The following is a 10,781-nucleotide window of genomic DNA, read 5'->3' on the forward strand; positions in this document are numbered from 1 at the left end:
CATTCTTCTGTTCCATTTTCTCCTCCACCATTTCCACATTCATGCCTCCTCCAGGCTCCTGTCTCCGTCTGCAGGCTATCTGGCTGAAAATTCTGTCACAACCGTCACATGTGGCAAATTGTTAAACCGGTGGCAGCAAAGTCGCGTGTGCATATTGCACCATACTTTTCTTCTGATCAGCCTCTGTCTCCCAGTCGCACCCTATTTCTCTCACAAAAAAATCCAGAAATCTCATCCAAGCTCTCAAGTCCACATCTGTCTTTACAAGGCCAACTTAATCCACTATTCTGAGTGACAACCGTACATTCCAGCCCTACAACTGTTCAGCCACATGTCATTTTGTATGATCTCACAGTGCATGAAACCATTACTCATCATTCATAACTGATGCTGTCTGATGCTGTATTAAATGTCAGAATGCACTGCTTTGTAAAACCTGTGGTCACATAGTAAAAGTACCTCTAGGTACATTTGTATTTTCTTGCCCAGCACAAACACAGACACTTACGCACGCACGCACACACACACACACAATGGGTGACATTTCAGATATGGTAATATGATGACATTTTCAACCTACAGTATGTGGTGTCTTAAGAAATGTAAGTAATTGTAACAGGGTCTATATGATAAAATAAAAATGAGATGTGTGCTAAGGCAGCCACTTGAAGCTCAAAGGAAAAAAACATTTGGGGTCCAGGGCAACTGATACGCAACATAATTTCATGTTTTTTTTCAAGAACATTAAGGAAACAAGCTGGAGCAGGTTATTCATAAAGTATTCTGTAAACCTCTCAATACATCAATATTTGCCCCAAATCCTAAATTCAGGAATTTGTATCCTTTATCTATAATTGTACATATATTTAAGATGGTTTAAGATGGCTGAACCTAAAAAAATATAGTTTGAAAAATAAATGGTTTTGTTTCATCTGTACACATGCATTTCTGACTATTTTCTAGTCTCAACACCACTCTAAGTAACTGCTACCTTCACATCAGCAACTTTCTTTCATTTGATTTTTATGGATTTTACTAATCCATTTTAACACTGCATACCTGCAATTTTAGTTAACTATGACAGCCTATTTCTGATGGTGTTAGGAAACACAGCCTGGAATTTAGTTTCTTAATCAGATAAAGCTTCCAAACAGTAGAAGCCTGCCATATCATCTGGGAGGAGGCAGAGATAGGGATCCAGCAAATGTTTCACACTTCTCTCCTGGGGGGAAATATGTGCACACCTAAATAAATAAGGAGTGAAACAAATAGGCTTGCACTGCTGGGCAAAACATGGTGCAGCCACAATGTATGCTATCATCTCAGTTAATTAGCAGACTCATTAAATATGTGAACATGTTGATGTTGGATTTATAGCAGATAGAACCTTTTTTGTAAACTGACTTAAATGGCAAGGGTGTGATATCTTATTAATTAATGTTGTGCTCAGCATTACTAAATACCCTCAAGCCAAATTCCTCAAATATTAATGCAGACTCATAGAACAAAGGAGTCCACATACACACACATGCAGCCTTCCCAGTACTTTAAAACTCATCATAGACTTCCGGATGTGTGGCATGCACCGCACTGAAAGAAAATGTTGACTTTAAGCAGCTAAACTGCTGTGTCCCTTTTGCACATTTTCCATTCTCACAAGCAGGAAAAAAAACGTCTCCCAGTGAGGCCGGGGCAAAGCTGTAATTAATCAAATCTTTTGCCTGAAGCTGTTGTAAACAAATCATTTCAAATCAGGCTGTGACCTTGTGGAATTTCAATTAACGACATGAAAGGCATGTATCTTTTAAAGAAAGAGACTAGGCATAGTCTGTGTACAATGTATAATCTTTATACAATTCATATAACACTGTAACCTGCAAAAGCACATGAAAGCTATATGTCACTTAAAGGAACGGCAGCATATTTGTCATGACTGACCTGTGTATTATCAACCAGCCATTTGTGTGTGGGCAGTAATTCAGAAAGTCAAAACAGTTTTCTAAAATGACAAGCCTGAAGCAGGTTGTTGTTGCTTATGAAGGGGTTGGTAGAGTTTTAGCAGTGCTAATGAGTAGTGCTTTATATAATGACAGACATGTGTGGATGATTAATGATCTGTCAATCATGACACTCAGAAGTGTCAGAAGATTCTAGACCACTAGCAGTCTTGTTGGAAAGGCGGCTCCAAGTAAAGTATCCTCCAACTGTGGATTTAGACTTGACTGGCCTACAGTGGTCACCTGTTTTGTAGGGTTGTCACTCTGTATCTGTATTAGAAATGAGAAGATTGGCACCACCCACTCATAGCCAGGTGTTAAATATGAGGCGTATACAGCGAGCAACTGGTTAGCTTAGCTTAGCACAAAGACTGGAAGCAGGTAGAAACAGCTAGCCTAGCTCTGTCTAAAAGGTAAGAAAATTCACTTAACAGTGTAAGCTTACTAATTAACATGCTATATCTCATCTTTTTAATCCATACAAAAAATAAATGAAAAAAAAAGTGGGCATACGGATTAAACAGACAAGATATAATGTGTTATTTTGAGGTGCTTTGGACAGCGGCTTACTGTTTCCCCCTGTTCCCAATTTTTGTGCTAAGCTAAGATGCTCATGGGTTTATAGATAACAGACAGATATCGTGGTATCAATCATTTCCACCAAAAAGCGAATAAGCATACTTCCCAAAATGTCAAAGTATTCCTTTAAGGGTAGCGCTGTTTGTTGTCTTTGTAAAATGCATCTGCCTTACATTCTAGCTTAATGAAAGCAATGTCAATTCTACAACACAGTGTAGGATCAGGCTTAGGCTGTGTTTGTACCTGTAATGAATTAAATTAATTAATTGTGATTTCAATTTTGTTTTTTAACTTTGATTTTTTCTTTTGACAGCCCTTTGGAACAATTATAATAATTAATGCCAATTACAAAATCAAACACCATTTAATTTTATTTTTAAGTGTTGCTTTGGTTTGTTCCCTTCACAGTTTTGGTGCTAGAAAGGACCATGTATAGCAAGGAGTTGCTCAAAACATCTCTCCCATTAAATCTTGATTAAAGTTTCCTTTTTTTGACCGATGCAGGATGCCTTGGCTTTGTTTAAAAGGCTGCAAGTCACAAGCTGTAAACTGAACACAAATGAATCACTCTAATTCTATGATTTTATTTTGGTTAGGGCTATGCATGTTGACTTCTTCTGAGGAAAGACTAGATTGGCACACTCTGAGATAATTTAAGACACCGTTATCAGTGTGCAACAGTACAGATGTCTTTACTGCATGCAGTCTGTTATTTACTTCTGCTTCACAGTGGCAGAACAATATTATCTGATATGCTGTATGTTAGATCCACGATGTGCAACTTGTTTATGGAGTATATAGTTTTTCTTCCCTACCAAAATAAAATGGAAATCTCATCCTGTCACACCTTAACCATTCTTTCTCAAAAGTACTGCTGCACTTAATTCCCCATTTTGCTTAAACAGAGAGCCCAAGCTTTTAATCCTTTATTGGCAAACTGTCTTATTGGCACTACGTTATTATCCAGCTGGTCATTTGGAAAAGCCCAGTGAAGGGTAAGTACTGTCACTGTCAGCTTAGTCCAGGTGAATGGCATACGGTTTGGCAATTTTAGTATTATTCATGTAAATATTAGCATCCAAATATCACGGTGAATACTATCTGATATAGAGCCAGTTTAGCAATTGGCCAGGTAGCCCCTGTAACTTGGAATGTTCACAATGACCTAGCCAATCCTTTTACACCCAAATCATGTCATCATCCATGAATACTGAGTATTCCCTGCCTAACATAAGAATAAACTAGTCAACCCTTTTCTGTTACCCACTTACTGAGCTCTCTCTACCTTCATTCACACTTTTATTTTGTTTAGTTTCAATTGTGGATTTGTCATTTGTCAATGTTGTTGCTGGTGTAAATGCATTATAAGGACAAGGGTTTAAAAAATAAAAAAATGTGTTTTAGCATTTGTTTTGGTAACATGTATTTGCAGTTCTATGGATTATGTTTTGTTGATAACATACATACATGCAATACAGTATGTTTTTGTGCATTATTAATTGTGTCCCCGTTTTGATTTTATAAAGAATCTTAAATTAAAGATGCATTCTGTCTGAGGTGTGTGGGGATTGTCCCCTTTGTTGTGTTTCAGCACCAAGGCTGTTTCAGGACCAAGGACAGCTCCATTCATACGTACAGTGGGAGACAGTGTAAAGTAAAACATCTTCATAATGAGTTTATGGTCTCAATCGCTAGTTTTAAGTCTTCTTCAACACAGAATGATGTTCATTTTTTTAAATATGGTTAAGATAAAGCAGGGGGTGTTTTAGCGCATGGCTATGATGTGATTGCCAGTGAAAGTGTGTAACGTAACGTGGCTCCTCCCTCACTCCTCCTTCTCGTCTAAAATCGTCACATCCGCAACCAAGTTGGCTGTGCCCGTAACGGCAAACTCAACGACTCATAGCAGAGCTCCACAAACCAATGGGTGACGTCACATATGCTCTGTCCATTAATATTAACAGTCTATGCATCTCACTCAGTGGGCTAGCTCACAGGCACACTGCATGCTGTTTTCACATTGATATTAAAGGGTTGTTTTCTTTTGATCAGTGTCCAAAAAAGCCACATTAAATGTCTTTATTAAGACAATAAAACATAATTTCCAAATGGGTGTGAATACTATTTATCTCCATTCCCCCCACATGCCTGTTGTCGAGTTGACATGCTGTTTGTGAGGCAACGAGTGCATCTTCATAAACATTCAGGTTGACATGCAGCTCTGGGAAGACAATATATATTGTTGGCATTTAATGGTCACAGACCGAACAATCTCCAAAAATCATTTAACTTTATTTTTCATGTCCACGAGTACCCCCCTCCCCCCTAGGCTGATGGCGTGCCCATTTTGCTGACAAATAACCCGCATGAAGTCGACGTCTGCAAAACACAGTTAGAATGCCTGTGTCTGAAAATGTCAGGCATAGGTCAGTAGAACCTGGATGGATTGTGCAGCACTAATTTTTTTGTTGACAGCTACCTTCTGAATGGAAATGTCAGCGGTTAAATGTTGCTCATTCTGTTCCACAGCTTCATCGTAAACGCAGACTTTTGCTACAAGTTCACGTAACCTATCATTAACAGATTTTCAGTACTCTGCCTGTGAAACAATGTAGTAAAAAATCCAAGGACTCAAGAAACACATAGTTCATTATGTTTGAAATTCCCGTACTAGCATTGTAAAGTGTGTGTTTCTTATTATTTCAGTTTCTTCTGCCTCTGGTAACATCAACTCCTATCAAACGCTTTACTGCTAAAATATCCTGTTCCTCATTCAGACCATCTACTTTGTGCTCCATCCTTTGACTGATGAATGGGAGGGGCAATAAGGTAATTACGCTCATCATGAGGCATTACAGATACAAGCAAGGAGTATGATTTGATGTACTCTGCATCTATATCTTGTCCCCATTCACCTAGGAAAAATTAATGAAGTCGAATTGAAGATCAGCGCCAAATTAGCTTTTTTGCAAAAAGTTAAAGCATCCGGGGCACCTTCGATTAATATTAAAAAAAGGCTCTGGACCATGCAGTTTCAATTACCTAAGAGAATTAAAATGCTGAAAAGGCCTCAAATAGATTTTCTTTCATAGAACCCCCTGCTTCAAAAAATAAAACTGAGGCAGAGACCTTCAAAGACATACACAAATTACTTTGTGATTGGTTTTAGTCTTTCATTCATATATTTGTTTATTAAAGTTGTTCAAGGTACTATGTCATTTTTAATTAGCTTTGTAAAAGCATGCCAAAATGCCACGAGCATAGTTTCTGCAAAGAGCTTAAAGTCAATTGAATTCAGCAGTTAGACACAAGATCAACCCTCTGCGGAGTTTTATAGATCAGCAGTTTCCAACATGGGGATCAGGACCCAACTAGGGGTCACAAGATTCTAAAGTATGGTGGCCGACAGGGGCAAACGCGCTGCAACTTGAAACACACAAATAGACAAAACACATGCAAATTAAGAAAACATCTTCATTAATTTGACAACACATTTTTAGCAAACGCGCTGCAAATACACACAACACAACCAAATACACAAACGAAAAATAAAGAAATGATGCAAAAAGAAAAGAACACAAACTCTGAAAACAGAAACGATCAAAAAAAAACGCATCCATATTACACAACGGAAGTTCTCCAGGCCTCTAGGGGGAGCGCTAAGTGGAACAGCTTGATTTTCGACGCCACTGAGAGAGAGAGAGAGAGAGAGAGAGAGAGAGAGAGAGCTGGGGCACGTTAAATCTCAGAACGGTGTGCATCGTTGTGAAATGGTGTGCAATTGCTTTAAGATCATGGACTGTAAATATTAAGTCTATGTTTGTGATATTTTTCTCTCATTTGGTGGGTGTGTTACTAGTTTATTGGCTCAGGTCACAGGTGAGACTCAATCAGCAGAGACGTGCCTGTAAACTCATGGAAATAAAAAGGCAGAGCACTCTCTCGCCGTGGGATCGAAAATCAAGCTGTTCCAATTAACGCTCCCCCTAGAGGCCTGGAGAACTTCCGTTGTGTAATATGCAGCATTTTTTTGTGTTTTTATCCATTTGCTCCTGTTGGCCACCGTATAAAGGGTCACAGTATGATTAAAAAAATAGGAAAGCAGAGAAATTGTAAAAAAATGTCAGACTTATCTTTGCTTTTTTTTATAAAAAGAGTATATTTATATATACTTTTCAATAACTTTGTGATACAATTTAAAAAGTAAAAGAAAAGAAAGTATGGTCGACATTAACAGACATAGACTCGGTGACTATTTTATTAAGCACCTGTACTGCCCAATGCTATCCAATACAACTGTCTACTTCCGTGCCTGTAATGTTGAATTTTTGTTCACAGGGTAAATTAGAGCATATGTTTTATGCAACCAGTGGCAAGGGTTGCAAATCATAAAAGGCCATCACAACTGAATAACCTATCCCACGTTTCAAATTTCATTTAGAAGCGGATAGATAATTTAGGAAATTTTGTTTCCACAACCTCCAAGTAAATGTTTCTGGTTATAAAATGTGAAGCAAAGACTGATACTGTTCAGATGACAGAAAGACAACCACTGAGCAGATCGCATTGCCTGTAATAAACGGAGGAAAAAACAAACAAACTGAAAAACCTTCTCCTTCCACAATATCAGCTTTACAGGAAATTTAAAAAAAATAGAAGTCCAGATTTGACTACCATGCATTCAGTGTGTCCAATTGGTTTTGAAAATGATTCACAAGCTCAAAGAGATGAGAAAGTTTCCCATCGTGCAGATCATGTAATCCTGTATTTGACGTTGAACATGAAAATGACCAAAACTAGAATATTTTAATCCCACAGCAATGCAGAAAATGTGGAACAAAATAAATGTCCTGAAGGTTTTTTTCATGATACTCTGAATCTGCTAAATGAAAGAGCCTATTATGTTTGTTTTGGCCCTTTGTGCTTTCTGGTAACACCATTTGCCTACAAATAAAATATATTTATTCAGTCACTTGTGAACGAGCAAATCATGGCTGAACTTCCTTTTATTTTGTACTGCTAACCTAAGATGTGCATGTCAAAACACACACACACACACACACACACACACACACACACACACACACACACACAGTCAGTGACTTGCCATAAGGTGGAGCGCAGATAATAGATTTAGGAAACTGTAAGCAGATTTAGACGTACGCCTTACTTAAAGGCAGATCATTCAGTGGCTGTAAACAGGCTTTGGAGAAATCAAACCGTTAAATGGAAAATACATTTATTAATTCAATCCGCTTAGTTCAGGTTCAGCTCCTTTCCCCTCAAATTAAGTTTGCTGGATTTCACAGGATATTAGCAGGCAAGAAGAAAAGAGGGGCATTGGGGTGGCTGCCATCTCGCAGTCACGTAGCTGTGATGTCACTTTAACCTCGACTCAGATATCCCTCAGACTGAAAGAACAGCAGTGATGACACAAAGCAAATCAAGCAAACTGTGGTAGGAAGATGTCATTTTCAACAGCCGAGTGAATAGCCTGTACATTATGATGGTATACAATGGTATAATTTACAGCATAAAGGTCATGAGCCAACCGTTAACTTGCTGAATGCTAAAGCAATAATGCATGGATAGCTGTCACTCTCCAGGATTACGAAACTTCAGTTGATGTTGAATACATGTGTCCACTTCATCTGTTGTATGAGCCATACAATGCTTGGAATAACTACAAAACAGTTGTCTGTGCACTCTCAAGTTAATTTTATTACCCGCAATTCCTTCCCTTGTTCCACCAATGTATGTTGTAACTGGCTCAGAAGCAAGACGCAGCGACCGAGCCTGAAAAATAGATGAGTAAGTGGACCTTGAGTTGAGATTGTTTTCCTAGCTACTGTGTCCAAGGTAAAGAATAAACTCAAAACGTGCTCAAAACATCTACTGTTCTTTAACCACAGAGCAAACAACCATTCATCTGCTGATGAGGTCAAAAGCTCTTGGAGCTTGCAAGGAGATTCTTTTGTCAATTACTGTTTCCATGGTTAAGAAGGTTATTAAGGTTATTAATGGTGAAATTCAATTCTGTTTTACCAAACTTTATTTCCACATTGTCATTGTGGTTTATTAATCAATATTGCCAGGCCCTACCACATAAGACAAAGGTCTTGTGTGTTGCTTTCACAAGCTTTGTTTGTTTACGCAAAACTGCTAAGAATTAAAGGGCTGTAACTATAGTACCATTGATGATATTCATGACACCATGGTCCTTTTTTCTAGGAATTTTTGGAGTTTCTAAGAATTAAAAACTGACACATGGTGGGTATTTTTAGAATGTATTTTAGACTATTTAGACAGAAAATCTTAATCAACAAAATGTAAATAAATAAATAAATAATTCAGTATTCATCTACTAGGATTCCTGTCATGTTGTGAAATAAAGTTTCCAAAAATTATAGGATGACCCATAGTTGGTCAAAACCTCACTAAAGCTGTGATCCCAGTGTGCGGATACTCCTTGTATGGCAATGTTCAAAACAAAACAACACATATCCAGCACCTATCCAACTGTTTATTTTGGTTAGCATTTTGTTAGTTAGCAATAGTTGATTTCCACTTGGAATAGAAAATCTAAAAAAATTAAAAAGAAGGAAAGGGGCTGTTAAGGGGATGTTTATCCTTTACTTTACCACACCTGACTGACCTGACTTGATTTATTTGAACCAGCAGCCTCTCACCTGTCTCTATGCAGTTATTAGTTTTCTCAGTACCGTTCTTAATTTGCAAAATATGACATTCCTCGGCCAGCTGCAGTCATTTCTTATCCCTGATAACATAAAAAGAAAAGAAATATGAAAGATTCAGGCTGGCTGGCGAATTCTGCAAGCTCACACCTGGTCTGGATGATGGACAATGGTGAGAGAGAGTTATCTACAAAAGCCAAGTGTGTCAAATCTTACGCAGCTCCTACTGAAACTTTTAGCACAGATCTTTTTGAGCCCGCTGTCAGTGTGTGCAGGTCAAGCCTTGAGGCTGAACTTGAAACAGTGGAGGGCCTCATGAAACATGGAGGACACCTCACTGTGCCTTGCCATTTCTCTTTAGCCATCTCACTTTCACCCCTGCTGCACCTCTTTCAGCCTAACATCCCTGTTCCCTGACCTGCTCACGTCTTTGGGCCTCAGTCATAGGTTTCATACATTCCAGCTCATGAAAACTATTTTTGAAAACTAACTTCCTTGAGCTGAAGAAAAGATTCTTTGAACTATATATTTTTTATCCATTTGTTGAAAGCCGTGCAAGAGACATTTTGTAACTGATAAAATCTCCACTGCACAAGATTGAAAACCCAAAAATGATTTATGTTGGAGTCTGCTAAATTGCCCTAAAAAAATAATACATTACCTTAGCATCGGTATAGCTAATCGCTAGCCTAATGGAATGTGTGGCTGCCATATTGATCAGGAGTACAGCAATCACTCATAACCATTCCTTGAATGATTCGGTGTATAAACACATGATCAGCCCCCCTGCACCTGCTCATGACTGGCAATCAATATTCTCCGAATGAAAAAGCAATTTTCGAATCAGATGCTGGAAATGTCTTGGTAAGGTCAGAGTTGTGATGCAGGATTTCTAACATTTCTTGTTTTGAATTAATATGTCTGTATTCTTCAAAACATACTTGACAGATTTTGAGATAACAATGTGTTGTTGTGTTTGCACTGGGCCTTGTGTATTGTTACCAGACAGAATAGATTAGAGATGCCCCGAGCACCAAATATGTTTCAACCATTAGCAATAAATTATTTATTATCAAAACCACACTTTTTTGGTTACCTTCGCTTTAAGGTACAGGCAACAGTTCTTGATCTGGTAGGAGTCCAATGCCTTGATCAAGGATCAGTCAGACATTGCTGGGGAATAAAAATGGCCTGCTCTTTGTGGCTCTAGGCAAGGGTGTGCTCTCCCCTGAATACATTCTTCTGTAGATTCAATACTGAAAGTGTTTAAATGTCCTAAGCTTTTGTAGATGACAATATCCATAGCCACAGAGAAACTGATATATTTTGCATTCCGTTTGATCTATTTAAAAACCAATTAAAATCTAAATAACGATGGCAATAGGAAGGGGAAAAAAAGGAAAATAAAAACATTATTCATCACAGGCTGAACCTCAAAGTGCCCTGCTATCAGAAATAAAAACGTTTTCATCTACAGCTCCTTAATTGGGAGAGAAGCTTGTATTGGAGT

Source organism: Perca flavescens, chromosome 19 (genome assembly GCF_004354835.1).
Source record: "Perca flavescens isolate YP-PL-M2 chromosome 19, PFLA_1.0, whole genome shotgun sequence".
Taxonomy (NCBI): domain Eukaryota; kingdom Metazoa; phylum Chordata; class Actinopteri; order Perciformes; family Percidae; genus Perca; species Perca flavescens.